We start from the raw sequence: 16,055 nt of genomic DNA, 5'->3' as shown, positions 1-16,055 counted from the left end.
AAGCATATCCATATAAAAGTGAATACAGTATATGGATATGAATAAAAAACCATACATAAATAAAAAAAAATATGTATAAAAAATTATACATATATTTATATTAAGCAATCGTATGGATGTGGCTTATAGGTATAATACCTATAAGGCATAATAATGTATAATATAGCAAATATACATATAAAAGTGCATGAATTGTATAGATATGGCATATAAGTGACATATTTATGAGAATAGCTAGTAGAATTTGCCCATACACTACTAGCGAAATGAGATATTTATACCTAGTGAGGGCGGCACTAGTACTATAAATTGTGGCAAAATAAATCTTATGCAAATGCATAGGATTTTGTCAATACCGTACAAAAAACTAAGTAAAACGTATGGATATTGAAAAATAAATGGATTATATTCATAAAATACGAATATTTCTTGCATTCTCTTGTTATATGAGAGAATATCATACGGAGCGGGTAGCCCCTAGTATAGTAAGCAGTCGAATGGGAGACAGCGTGTCCAAAAACACCTATAGGGAGGTGGTCGTTGGCGGACCTCTCCTCGTATTGGTCAAACTTATGATTTTGTCAATACTATATAAAACGCCAATCATATCCATATAAAAGTGAATACAGTATATGGATATGAATAAAAAACCATACATAAATAAAAAAAAATATGTATAAAAAATTATACATATATTTATATTAAGCAATCGTATGGATGTGGCTTATAGGTATAATACCTATAAGGCATAATAATGTATAATATAGCAAATATACATATAAAAGTGCATGAATTGTATAGATATGGCATATAAGTGACATATTTATGAGAATAGCTAGTAGAATTTGCCCATACACTACTAGCGAAATGAGATATTTATACCTAGTGAGGGCGGCACTAGTACTATAAATTGTGGCAAAATAAATCTTATGCAAATGCATAGGATTTTGTCAATACCGTACAAAAAACTAAGTAAAACGTATGGATATTGAAAAATAAATGGATTATATTCATAAAATACGAATATTTCTTGCATTCTCTTGTTATATGAGAGAATATCATACGGAGCGGGTAGCCCCTAGTATAGTAAGCAGTCGAATGGGAGACAGCGTGTCCAAAAACACCTATAGGGAGGTGGTCGTTGGCGGACCTCTCCTCGTATTGGTCAAACTTATGATTTTGTCAATACTATATAAAACGCCAATCATATCCATATAAAATTGAATACAGTATATGGATATGAATAAAAAACCATACATAAATAAAAAAAAAATATGTATAAAAAATTATACATATATTTATATTAAGCAATCGTATGGATGTGGCTTATAGGTATAATACCTATAAGGCATAATAATGTATAATATAGCAAATATACATATAAAAGTGCATGAATTGTATAGATATGGCATATAAGTGACATATTTATGAGAATAGCTAGTAGAATTTCCCCATACACTACTAGCGAAATGAGATATTTATACCTAGTGAGGGCGGCACTAGTACTATAAATTGTGGCAAAATAAATCTTATGCAAATGCATAGGATTTTGTCAATACCGTACAAAAAACTAAGTAAAACGTATGGATATTGAAAAATAAATGGATTATATTCATAAAATACGAATATTTCTTGCATTCTCTTGTTATATGAGAGAATATCATACGGAGCGGGTAGCCCCTAGTATAGTAAGCAGTCGAATGGGAGACAGCGTGTCCAAAAACACCTATAGGGAGGTGGTCGTTGGCGGACCTCTCCTCGTATTGGTCAAACTTATGATTTTGTCAATACTATATAAAACGCCAATCATATCCATATAAAAGTGAATACAGTATATGGATATGAATAAAAAACCATACATAAATAAAAAAAAAATATGTATAAAAAATTATACATATATTTATATTAAGCAATCGTATGGATGTGGCTTATAGGTATAATACCTATAAGGCATAATAATGTATAATATAGCAAATATACATATAAAAGTGCATGAATTGTATAGATATGGCATATAAGTGACATATTTATGAGAATAGCTAGTAGAATTTGCCCATACACTACTAGCGAAATGAGATATTTATACCTAGTGAGGGCGGCACTAGTACTATAAATTGTGGCAAAATAAATCTTATGCAAATGCATAGGATTTTGTCAATACCATACATAAACCGTATGGATATTGAGAAGTTAATAGATTACATCTATAATATGAGAAGTATTTTAGTATTCTTATTAAATAAGAGAATACTATAAGGGTGAGTGGCAAAGAGAATTGAATATACCCGAATGGGAGACAGCGTGTCCAAAAACTACTATAGGTGGTGTGGCAAATATGAGGAAGGCAATATATCCATATAATGAAAATAAAAGTGCGTTTTCTTATTATATAAGAGAACACTATATGGGTGAGTGGCAAAGTAAATTGAATATACCCGAATGGGAGACAGCGTGTCCAAAAACTACTATAGGTGGTGTGGCAAATATGAGGAAGGCAATATATCCATATAATGAAAATAAAAGTGCGTTTTCTTATTATATAAGAGAACACTATATGGGTGAGTGGCAAAGTAAATTGAATATACCCGAATGGGAGACAGCGTGTCCAAAAACTACTATAGGTGGTGTGGCAAATATGAGGAAGGCAATATATCCATATAATGAATATAAAAGTGCGTTGTCTTATTATATAAGAGAACACTATATGGGTGAGTGGCAAAGTAAATTGAATATACCCGAATGGGAGACAGCGTGTCCAAAAACTACTATAGGATGGTCAATGGGCCGGCCGTCTGCTATTGACATATGTCAGTAGAGAAGATATTATCCGTCAAATTTGTTTCTTTATTCATTTATTTGAATACGAGACTTGGCTCCGCGGTTAATATTTTAAGCCCAAAGATAATAACGTTGAAACAAAGGCCAAGTTTCTATTGTACATAGAATAACAAATTGTTTCCGAATTTTATCGTTAATTTTAGGAGGTAGGCTAACATGATTTATATTATATGTGTATTATTAAATAATAATAGTACATAAAAGTCTACCAAAGAAATATAAAAATGTAATTATGAATACATTTTCAATATTAATATCAACTTATATTGTTGATAATAAAAAATAGCTATTAAGAGAGTTATTTAAGAAATTATATAATATATAATAAAGAGTATATATATAAATAATATATAAGTATATATTATTTAAGAAATAAATATAGTAGTAATAATTGTATATATACACTCGGTTCTATTTTATATATTACCAGAGACTTATATGGATATATATAGATAAATTTTAAATTTATCGTCAAAATACAAATGATTAACTCAATATCTTATATTGGTTAAACAAAAATTGTACATGTGTGGATACAATATATTATGTATGTCGAACAAAAATGATATTTTAGAATGAAATGTGCATATATAAAGAAAATATATGAAAAATAAATATTGTGTTTATAAAGAATATGATTCTTTTTGACATCAATAAAAACTTGTTATTATTAGTGGCGAAACAAGTATAAATTGGAAAACAAACGTATACGAATGCTATATAAAAATGGCCGTATTCGATAGAAATAAAATCTATAACAACATATATATTGCTAATTTCTATTCAAAAAATATGAATGAAATATGAATAAAAACATTATTCTGGTTGATCCTGCCAGTAGTTATATGCTTGTCTCAAAGATTAAGCCATGCATGTCTAAGTACACACGAATTAAAAGTGAAACCGCAAAAGGCTCATTATATCAGTTATGGTTCCTTAGATCGTTAACAGTTACTTGGATAACTGTGGTAATTCTAGAGCTAATACATGCAATTAAAACATGAACCTTATGGAACATGTGCTTTTATTAGGCTAAAACCAAGCGATCGCAAGATCGTTATATTGGTTGAACTCTAGATAACATGCAGATCGTATGGTCTTGTACCGACGACAGATCTTTCAAATGTCTGCCCTATCAACTTTTGATGGTAGTATCTAGGACTACCATGGTTGCAACGGGTAACGGGGAATCAGGGTTCGATTCCGGAGAGGGAGCCTGAGAAACGGCTACCACATCTAAGGAAGGCAGCAGGCGCGTAAATTACCCACTCCCAGCTCGGGGAGGTAGTGACGAAAAATAACAATACAGGACTCATATCCGAGGCCCTGTAATTGGAATGAGTACACTTTAAATCCTTTAACAAGGACCAATTGGAGGGCAAGTCTGGTGCCAGCAGCCGCGGTAATTCCAGCTCCAATAGCGTATATTAAAGTTGTTGCGGTTAAAACGTTCGTAGTTGAACTTGTGCTTCATACGGGTAGTACAACTTACAATTGTGGTTAGTACTATACCTTTATGTATGTAAGCGTATTACCGGTGGAGTTCTTACATGTGCTTAGATACTTGTATTTTTTCATATGTTCCTCCTATTTAAAAACCTGCATTAGTGCTCTTAAACGAGTGTTATTGTGGGCCGGTACAATTACTTTGAACAAATTAGAGTGCTTAAAGCAGGCTTCAAATGCCTGAATATTCTGTGCATGGGATAATGAAATAAGACCTCTGTTCTGCTTTCATTGGTTTTCAGATCAAGAGGTAATGATTAATAGAAGCAGTTTGGGGGCATTAGTATTACGACGCGAGAGGTGAAATTCTTGGACCGTCGTAAGACTAACTTAAGCGAAAGCATTTGCCAAAGATGTTTTCATTAATCAAGAACGAAAGTTAGAGGTTCGAAGGCGATCAGATACCGCCCTAGTTCTAACCATAAACGATGCCAGCTAGCAATTGGGTGTAGCTACTTTTATGGCTCTCTCAGTCGCTTCCCGGGAAACCAAAGCTTTTGGGCTCCGGGGGAAGTATGGTTGCAAAGCTGAAACTTAAAGGAATTGACGGAAGGGCACCACCAGGAGTGGAGCCTGCGGCTTAATTTGACTCAACACGGGAAAACTTACCAGGTCCGAACATAAGTGTGTAAGACAGATTGATAGCTCTTTCTCGAATCTATGGGTGGTGGTGCATGGCCGTTCTTAGTTCGTGGAGTGATTTGTCTGGTTAATTCCGATAACGAACGAGACTCAAATATATTAAATAGATATCTTCAGGATTATGGTGTTGAAGCTTATATAGCCTTCATTCATGGTGGCAGTAAAATGTTTATTGTGTTTGAATGTGTTTATATAAGTGGAGCCGTACCTGTTGGTTTGTCCCATTATAAGGACACTAGCTTCTTAAATGGACAAATTGCGTCTAGCAATAATGAGATTGAGCAATAACAGGTCTGTGATGCCCTTAGATGTCCTGGGCTGCACGCGCGCTACAATGAAAGTATCAACGTGTATTTCCTAGACCGAGAGGTCCGGGTAAACCGCTGAACCACTTTCATGCTTGGGATTGTGAACTGAAACTGTTCACATGAACTTGGAATTCCCAGTAAGTGTGAGTCATTAACTCGCATTGATTACGTCCCTGCCCTTTGTACACACCGCCCGTCGCTACTACCGATTGAATTATTTAGTGAGGTCTCCGGACGTGATCACTGTGACGCCTTGCGTGTTACGGTTGTTTCGCAAAAGTTGACCGAACTTGATTATTTAGAGGAAGTAAAAGTCGTAACAAGGTTTCCGTAGGTGAACCTGCGGAAGGATCATTAATGTTTTAATATCCTTACCGTTAATAAAATATTTGTTTATATTATAATAAATACATTATAGTATTACAAATAAAATATGAATTGCCAAAATGTATATGAGATCTATTATAGATCAAATGAAATTTCGAACAAGCAAATCGAAATAATGCAAATATTAAAATTATATATTGTATTTAATACATATGAGAGAAATTAATAAGCAGCCAAAGCAAACAAATAAAAATTCGAACAAGCAAATCGAATTATTAAAATAATAATATTAAATTATTATTGTATATCCTTACCGTTAATAAAATATTTGTTTATATTATAATAAATACATTATAATAATACAAATAAAATATGAATTGCCAAAATGTATAATGAGATCTAATATAGATCAAATAAAATTTCGAACAAGCAAATCGAAATAATGCAAATATTAAAATTATATATTGTATTTAATACATATGAGAGAAATAATAAGCAGCCAAAGCAAACAAATAAAAATTCGAACAAGCAAATCGAATTATTAAAATAATAATATTAAATTATTATTGTATATCCTTACCGTTAATAAAATATTTGTTTATATTATAATAAATACATTATAGTAATACAAATAAAATATGAATTGCCAAAATGTATATGATCTAATATAGATCAAATGAAATTTCGAACAAGCAAATCGAAATAATGCAAATATTAAAATTATATATTGTATTTAATACATATGAGAGAAATAATAAGCAGCCAAAACAAACAAATAAAAATTCGAACAAGCAAATCGAATTATTAAAATAATAATATTAAATTATTATTGTATATAAACACAATTAAAATACTGTGTGTATATGGACCATAATATACACGCGTTGCGATATGTATTGTTCATCTCAGTTATGCGCATACATTGGATAATGCAACAACCTAAAATGTACAATGTTGTACCTGGTTTTATACAGGTTAATGTTTTATATAAATTTCAATTTATATCGCTAAAAAAGTATTAATATATATATATATATATTTATTTACAATAAATGCAATTTAAAAAGAAATACTTTGATATATATTGGTTATATAAAACTAAGACATTTCGCAGCATTCGTTTTAGGTATAAAAATGCCAGTAAAATGGTGTATTTTTAATTTCTTTCAATAAAAACATATTTGACAAAATTAAGAAACCAATTTATAAAACTCTAATCGGTGGATCACTCGGCTCATGGGTCGATGAAGAACGCAGCAAACTGTGCGTCATCGTGTGAACTGCAGGACACATGAACATCGACATTTTGAACGCATATCGCAGTCCATGCTGTTATGTACTTTAATTAATTTTATAGTGCTGCTTGGACTACATATGGTTGAGGGTTGTAAGACTATGCTAATTAAGTTGCTTATACAAATTTTATAATGAAATTTTATAAGCATATGGTATATTATTGGATAATAATAATTTAATTATTTTATTCATAATATTAAAAAATATATGAAAAACATTATCTCACATTAGTAAATAATTTGAATGTGAAAAACGAAGAGAAATATTTTCTTTTTCAATCAAATGATACTGAGAAATGTCTAGCATAAAAATTTATCTAGAATTGTCTCTTATTAATGATTAGAAAATAGAAAACCGTTGACAATATTATTATTCTTCGTTGATTCGTTAAATCAAACAAATGCCATTTATATACAGATATTATTAATATAACGAATTTAATAAAATGTTTTATCATTATATATAAAGAATTAATTGCATATAAAAGTTATACACAACCTCAACTCATATGGGACTACCCCCTGAATTTAAGCATATTAATTAGGGGAGGAAAAGAAACTAACAAGGATTTTCTTAGTAGCGGCGAGCGAAAAGAAATCAGTTCAGCACTAAGTCACTTTGTCTATATGGCAAATGTGAGATGCAGTGTATGGAGCGTCAATATTCTAGTATGAGAAATTAACGATTTAAGTCCTTCTTAAATGAGGCCATTTACCCATAGAGGGTGCCAGGCCCGTATAACGTTAATGATTACTAGATGATGTTTCCAAAGAGTCGTGTTGCTTGATAGTGCAGCACTAAGTGGGTGGTAAACTCCATCTAAAACTAAATATAACCATGAGACCGATAGTAAACAAGTACCGTGAGGGAAAGTTGAAAAGAACTCTGAATAGAGAGTTAAACAGTACGTGAAACTGCTTAGAGGTTAAGCCCGATGAACCTGAATATCCGTTATGGAAAATTCATCATTAGAATTGTAATATTTAAACAATATTATGATAATAGTGTGCATTTTTTCCATATAAGGACATTGTAATCTATTAGCATACCAAATTTATCATAAAATATAACTTATAGTTTATTCAAATTAATTTGCTTGCATTTTAACACAGAATAAATGTTATTAATTTGATAAAGTGCTGATAGATTTATATGAATACAGTGCGTTAATTTTTCGGAATTATATAATGGCATAATTATCATTGATTTTTGTGTTTATTATATGCACTTGTAGGATTAACAATGCGAAAGATTCAGGATACCTTCGGGACCCGTCTTGAAACACGGACCAAGGAGTCTAACATATGTGCAAGTTATTGGGATATAAACCTAATAGCGTAATTAACTTGACTAATAATGGGATTAGTTTTTTAACTATTTATAGCTAATTAACACAATCCCGAGGCGTTCTATATAGTTATGTATAATGATATTTATATTATTTATGCCTCTAACTGGAACGTACCTTGAGCATATATGCTGTGACCCGAAAGATGGTGAACTATACTTGATCAGGTTGAAGTCAGGGGAAACCCTGATGGAAGACCGAAACAGTTCTGACGTGCAAATCGATTGTCAGAATTGAGTATAGGGGCGAAAGACCAATCGAACCATCTAGTAGCTGGTTCCTTCCGAAGTTTCCCTCAGGATAGCTGGTGCATTTTAATATTATATAAAATAATCTTATCTGGTAAAGCGAATGATTAGAGGCCTTAGGGTCGAAACGATCTTAATCTATTCTCAAACTTTAAATGGGTAAGAACCTTAACTTTCTTGATATGAAGTTCAAGGTTATGATATAATGTGCCCAGTGGGCCACTTTTGGTAAGCAGAACTGGCGCTGTGGGATGAACCAAACGTAATGTTACGGTGCCCAAATTAACAACTCATGCAGATACCATGAAAGGCGTTGGTTGCTTAAAACAGCAGGACGGTGATCATGGAAGTCGAAATCCGCTAAGGAGTGTGTAACAACTCACCTGCCGAAGCAACTAGCCCTTAAAATGGATGGCGCTTAAGTTGTATACCTATACATTACCGCTAAAGTAGATGATTTATATTACTTGTAATATAAATTTTGAAACTTTAGTGAGTAGGAAGGTACAATGGTATGCGTAGAAGTGTTTGGCGTAAGCCTGCATGGAGCTGCCATTGGTACAGATCTTGGTGGTAGTAGCAAATAATCGAATGAGACCTTGGAGGACTGAAGTGGAGAAGGGTTTCGTGTGAACAGTGGTTGATCACGAGTTAGTCGGTCCTAAGTTCAAGGCGAAAGCCGAAAATTTTCAAGTAAAATACAAATGCCAAACAAATATATATATTATATAAAATCTAGCTAAATTAATATACTTGAATAATTTTGAACGAAAGGGAATACGGTTCCAATTCCGTAACCTGTTGAGTATCCGTTTGTTATTAAATATGGGCCTCGTGCTCATCCTGGCAACAGGAACGACCATAAAGAAGCCGTCGAGAGATATCGGAAGAGTTTTCTTTTCTGTTTTATAGCCGTACTACCATGGAAGTCTTTCGCAGAGAGATATGGTAGATGGGCTAGAAGAGCATGACATATACTGTTGTGTCGATATTTTCTCCTCGGACCTTGAAAATTTATGGTGGGGACACGCAAACTTCTCAACAGGCCGTACCAATATCCGCAGCTGGTCTCCAAGGTGAAGAGTCTCTAGTCGATAGAATAATGTAGGTAAGGGAAGTCGGCAAATTAGATCCGTAACTTCGGGATAAGGATTGGCTCTGAAGATTGAGATAGTCGGGCTTGATTGGGAAACAATAACATGGTTTATGTGCTCGTTCTGGGTAAATAGAGTTTCTAGCATTTATGTTAGTTACTTGTTCCCCGGATAGTTTAGTTACGTAGCCAATTGTGGAACTTTCTTGCTAAAATTTTTAAGAATACTAATTGGGTTAAACCAATTAGTTCTTATTAATTATAACGATTATCAATTAACAATCAATTCAGAACTGGCACGGACTTGGGGAATCCGACTGTCTAATTAAAACAAAGCATTGTGATGGCCCTAGCGGGTGTTGACACAATGTGATTTCTGCCCAGTGCTCTGAATGTCAAAGTGAAGAAATTCAAGTAAGCGCGGGTCAACGGCGGGAGTAACTATGACTCTCTTAAGGTAGCCAAATGCCTCGTCATCTAATTAGTGACGCGCATGAATGGATTAACGAGATTCCTACTGTCCCTATCTACTATCTAGCGAAACCACAGCCAAGGGAACGGGCTTGGAATAATTAGCGGGGAAAGAAGACCCTTTTGAGCTTGACTCTAATCTGGCAGTGTAAGGAGACATAAGAGGTGTAGAATAAGTGGGAGATATTAGACCTCGGTTTGGTATCGCCAATGAAATACCACTACTCTTATTGTTTCCTTACTTACTTGATTAAATGGAACGTGTATCATTTCCTAGCCATTATACGGATATATTTATTATATCTTATGGTATTGGGTTTTGATGCAAGCTTCTTGATCAAAGTATCACGAGTTTGTTATATAATCGCAAACAAATTCTTTAATAAAACGGTGCATTTATGTATTTTTGATTTGAAAATTTGGTATAACTCCAATTACTCAGGTATGATCCAATTCAAGGACATTGCCAGGTAGGGAGTTTGACTGGGGCGGTACATCTCTCAAATAATAACGGAGGTGTCCCAAGGCCAGCTCAGTGCGGACAGAAACCACACATAGAGCAAAAGGGCAAATGCTGACTTGATCTCGGTGTTCAGTACACACAGGGACAGCAAAAGCTCGGCCTATCGATCCTTTTGGTTTAAAGAGTTTTTAACAAGAGGTGTCAGAAAAGTTACCATAGGGATAACTGGCTTGTGGCGGCCAAGCGTTCATAGCGACGTCGCTTTTTGATCCTTCGATGTCGGCTCTTCCTATCATTGTGAAGCAAAATTCACCAAGCGTTGGATTGTTCACCCATGCAAGGGAACGTGAGCTGGGTTTAGACCGTCGTGAGACAGGTTAGTTTTACCCTACTAATGACAAAACGTTGTTGCGACAGCATTCCTGCGTAGTACGAGAGGAACCGCAGGTACGGACCAATGGCACAATACTTGTTCGAGCGAACAGTGGTATGACGCTACGTCCGTTGGATTATGCCTGAACGCCTCTAAGGTCGTATCCGTGCTGGACTGCAATGATAAATAAGGGGCAATTTGCATTGTATGGCTTCTAAACCATTTAAAGTTTATAATTTACTTTTTAAACGACAATGGATGTGATGCCAATGTAATTTGTAACATAGTAAATTGGGAGGATCTTTGATCACCTGATGCCGCGCTAGTTACATATAAAAGCATTATTTAATACAATGACAAAGCCTAGAATCAATTGTAAACGACTTTTGTAACAGGCAAGGTGTTGTAAGTGGTTGAGCAGCTGCCATACTGCGATCCACTGAAGCTTATCCTTTGCTTGATGATTCGATAATAAAATTGCATAATTTATTTGTTGTGTTGAACTTCTTATATAAAGTTCAACCAACAATCTATTTGTATGCATTGATTGTTTGCTTGGCTTTGTGGCGAATTTTTAATCCTTTATATATTACATTCCTAAGGTCTAGATTTTCAAGTAAGAGACCAATTTGATTAACATATCAATATAAGTACAACTCGACCATCTAATAATAACAATATGAATCGTCATCTTATTAGTGACGCGAAGATTGGCAAACATATAATATAAAAATATTCCTAAGGTCTAGATTTTCAAGTAAGAGACCAATTTGATTAACATATCAATATAAGTACAACTCGACCATCTAATAATAACAATATGAATCGTCATCTTATTAGTGACGCGAAGATTGGCAAACATATAATATAAAAATATTCCTAAGGTCTAGATTTTCAAGTAAGAGACCAATTTGATTAACATATCAATATAAGTACAACTCGACCATCTAATAATAACAATATGAATCGTCATCTTATTAGTGACGCGAAGATTGGCAAACATATAATATAAAAATATTCCTAAGGTCTAGATTTTCAAGTAAGAGACCAATTTGATTAACATATCAATATAAGTACAACTCGACCATCTAATAATAATATGAATCGTCATCTTATTAGTGACGCGAAGATTGGCAAACATATAATATAAAAATATTCCTAAGGTCTAGATTTTCAAGTAAGAGACCAATTTGATTAACATATCAATATAAGTACAACTCGACCATCTAATAATAACAATATGAATCGTCATCTTATTAGTGACGCGAAGATTGGCAAACATATAATATAAAAATATTCCTAAGGTCTAGATTTTCAAGTAAGAGACCAATTTGATTAACATATCAATATAAGTACAACTCGACCATCTAATAATAACAATATGAATCGTCATCTTATTAGTGACGCGAAGATTGGCAAACATATAATATAAAAATATTCCTAAGGTCTAGATTTTCAAGTAAGAGACCAATTTGATTAACATATCAATATAAGTACAACTCGACCATCTAATAATAACAATATGAATCGTCATCTTATTAGTGACGCGAAGATTGGCAAACATATAATATAAAAATATTCCTAAGGTCTAGATTTTCAAGTAAGAGACCAATTTGATTAACATATCAATATAAGTACAACTCGACCATCTAATAATAACAATATGAATCGTCATCTTATTAGTGACGCGAAGATTGGCAAACATATAATATAAAAATATTCCTAAGGTCTAGATTTTCAAGTAAGAGACCAATTTGATTAACATATCAATATAAGTACAACTCGACCATCTAATAATAACAATATGAATCGTCATCTTATTACTGACGCGAAGATTGGCAAACATATAATATACAAATATTCCTAAGGTCTAGATTTTCAAGTAAGATATGATTAACATATCAATATAAGTACAACTCGACCATCTAATAATAACAATATGAATCGTCATCTTATTAGTGACGCGAAGATTGGCAAACATATAATATAAAAATATTCCTAAGGTCTAGATTTTCAAGTAAGAGACCAATTTGATTAACATATCAATATAAGTACAACTCGACCATCTAATAATAACAATATGAATCGTCATCTTTTTAGTGACGCGAAGATTGGCAAACATATAATATAAAAATATTCCTAAGGTCTAGAATCTTAAGCAATAGACCAATTCAACTAAGAGTTGACATATAAAAATATGTTCCTTTTAATGTTAGCAAAATTTTATCGTCACATACTGTTAGTGACGCGAACGTTTTTTTCTCCATGTTTATATGAATGTTTATTCAAAGGTAGAAAGGCAGGATCGTTATTTTATAAGTGAAGCGATAAAAAAATATTATGCAATAGGACATCTATTTATAAATATTTTTAAGTCTTAGAAATTCAAGTAAAGAGATTCAAGAAATTCATTCAACTTAGAGCGCACATATAATTAAAACTATTCCTGAGGTTTAGAAACCAAATTAAATAAAGAGGACATATAAACGTATGTGGTATTTTGATGGTAGTAAAAATGTATCGCGATATTATTAGTGACGCGACCAATTTTTATACTCTTTGCTCCATGTGCAAATATATCTAGTGTTTAGATAGTCAATTAAAAATGACAATTTTAACTAAAAGACTTAAAAAAGTGTTTGTCAAACTTATAATTTTGTCAATACTATATAAAACGCCAATCATATCCTTATAAAAGTAAATACGGTATATGGTTATAAATACAAAACCATATATAAATAAAAAAATGAAATCGTATGTATATGGCTTATAGGTATAATACCTATAAGGCATAATAATGTATAATATTAGCAAATATACATATAAAAGTGCATAAATTGTATAGATATGGCATAAAGAAGGCATTTATGAGAATAGCTAGTAGAATTTGCCCATACACTACTAGCGAAATGAGATATTTATACCTAGTGAGGGCGGCACTAGTACTATAAATTGTGGCAAAATAAATCTTATGCAAATGCATAGGATTTTGTCAATACCGTACAAAAAACTAAGTAAAACGTATGGATATTGAAAAATAAATGGATTATATTCATAAAATACGAATATTTCTTGCATTCTCTTGTTATATGAGAGAATATCATACGGAGCGGGTAGCCCCTAGTATAGTAAGCAGTCGAATGGGAGACAGCGTGTCCAAAAACACCTATAGGGAGGTGGTCGTTGGCGGACCTCTCCTCGTATTGGTCAAACTTATGATTTTGTCAATACTATATAAAACGCCAATCATATCCATATAAAAGTGAATACAGTATATGGATATGAATAAAAAACCATACATAAATAAAAAAAAATATGTATAAAAAATTATACATATATTTATATTAAGCAATCGTATGGATGTGGCTTATAGGTATAATACCTATAAGGCATAATAATGTATAATATAGCAAATATACATATAAAAGTGCATGAATTGTATAGATATGGCATATAAGTGACATATTTATGAGAATAGCTAGTAGAATTTGCCCATACACTACTAGCGAAATGAGATATTTATACCTAGTGAGGGCGGCACTAGTACTATAAATTGTGGCAAAATAAATCTTATGCAAATGCATAGGATTTTGTCAATACCGTACAAAAAACTAAGTAAAACGTATGGATATTGAAAAATAAATGGATTATATTCATAAAATACGAATATTTCTTGCATTCTCTTGTTATATGAGAGAATATCATACGGAGCGGGTAGCCCCTAGTATAGTAAGCAGTCGAATGGGAGACAGCGTGTCCAAAAACACCTATAGGGAGGTGGTCGTTGGCGGACCTCTCCTCGTATTGGTCAAACTTATGATTTTGTCAATACTATATAAAACGCCAATCATATCCATATAAAATTGAATACAGTATATGGATATGAATAAAAAACCATACATAAATAAAAAAAAAATATGTATAAAAAATTATACATATATTTATATTAAGCAATCGTATGGATGTGGCTTATAGGTATAATACCTATAAGGCATAATAATGTATAATATAGCAAATATACATATAAAAGTGCATGAATTGTATAGATATGGCATATAAGTGACATATTTATGAGAATAGCTAGTAGAATTTCCCCATACACTACTAGCGAAATGAGATATTTATACCTAGTGAGGGCGGCACTAGTACTATAAATTGTGGCAAAATAAATCTTATGCAAATGCATAGGATTTTGTCAATACCGTACAAAAAACTAAGTAAAACGTATGGATATTGAAAAATAAATGGATTATATTCATAAAATACGAATATTTCTTGCATTCTCTTGTTATATGAGAGAATATCATACGGAGCGGGTAGCCCCTAGTATAGTAAGCAGTCGAATGGGAGACAGCGTGTCCAAAAACACCTATAGGGAGGTGGTCGTTGGCGGACCTCTCCTCGTATTGGTCAAACTTATGATTTTGTCAATACTATATAAAACGCCAATCATATCCATATAAAAGTGAATACAGTATATGGATATGAATAAAAAACCATACATAAATAAAAAAAAAATATGTATAAAAAATTATACATATATTTATATTAAGCAATCGTATGGATGTGGCTTATAGGTATAATACCTATAAGGCATAATAATGTATAATATAGCAAATATACATATAAAAGTGCATGAATTGTATAGATATGGCATATAAGTGACATATTTATGAGAATAGCTAGTAGAATTTGCCCATACACTACTAGCGAAATGAGATATTTATACCTAGTGAGGGCGGCACTAGTACTATAAATTGTGGCAAAATAAATCTTATGCAAATGCATAGGATTTTGTCAATACCATACATAAACCGTATGGATATTGAGAAGTTAATAGATTACATCTATAATATGAGAAGTATTTTAGTATTCTTATTAAATAAGAGAATACTATAAGGGTGAGTGGCAAAGAGAATTGAATATACCCGAATGGGAGACAGCGTGTCCAAAAACTACTATAGGTGGTGTGGCAAATATGAGGAAGGCAATATATCCATATAATGAAAATAAAAGTGCGTTTTCTTATTATATAAGAGAACACTATATGGGTGAGTGGCAAAGTAAATTGAATATACCCGAATGGGAGACAGCGTGTCCAAAAACTACTATAGGTGGTGTGGCAAATATGAGGAAGGCAAT

General features: G+C 32.6%; 3 non-coding genes across 3 annotated transcripts; all 3 read left to right on the top strand.

Moving 5' to 3' along the window:
- The first annotated feature begins 3,656 nt into the window (after positions 1 to 3,656).
- LOC127011885 (small subunit ribosomal RNA) lies at positions 3,657 to 5,651 on the top strand. The gene has a single exon (XR_007765343.1). It is a non-coding gene; the product is annotated as a small subunit ribosomal RNA (ribosomal RNA).
- A 1,179-nt stretch (positions 5,652 to 6,830) lies between these two features.
- On the top strand, positions 6,831 to 7,009 carry LOC127011863 (5.8S ribosomal RNA). Its single transcript, XR_007765324.1, has one exon. It is a non-coding gene; the product is annotated as a 5.8S ribosomal RNA (ribosomal RNA).
- Positions 7,010 to 7,411: 402 nt separating this feature from the next.
- Positions 7,412 to 11,382, top strand: LOC127011956 (large subunit ribosomal RNA). The gene has a single exon (XR_007765415.1). It is a non-coding gene; the product is annotated as a large subunit ribosomal RNA (ribosomal RNA).
- Positions 11,383 to 16,055: the final 4,673 nt, after the last annotated feature.

Source organism: Drosophila biarmipes, unplaced genomic scaffold (assembly GCF_025231255.1).
Source record: "Drosophila biarmipes strain raj3 unplaced genomic scaffold, RU_DBia_V1.1 ptg000016l, whole genome shotgun sequence".
Taxonomy (NCBI): Eukaryota; Metazoa; Arthropoda; class Insecta; order Diptera; family Drosophilidae; genus Drosophila; species Drosophila biarmipes.
This window is presented reverse-complemented; position numbering and strand designations above follow the sequence as displayed.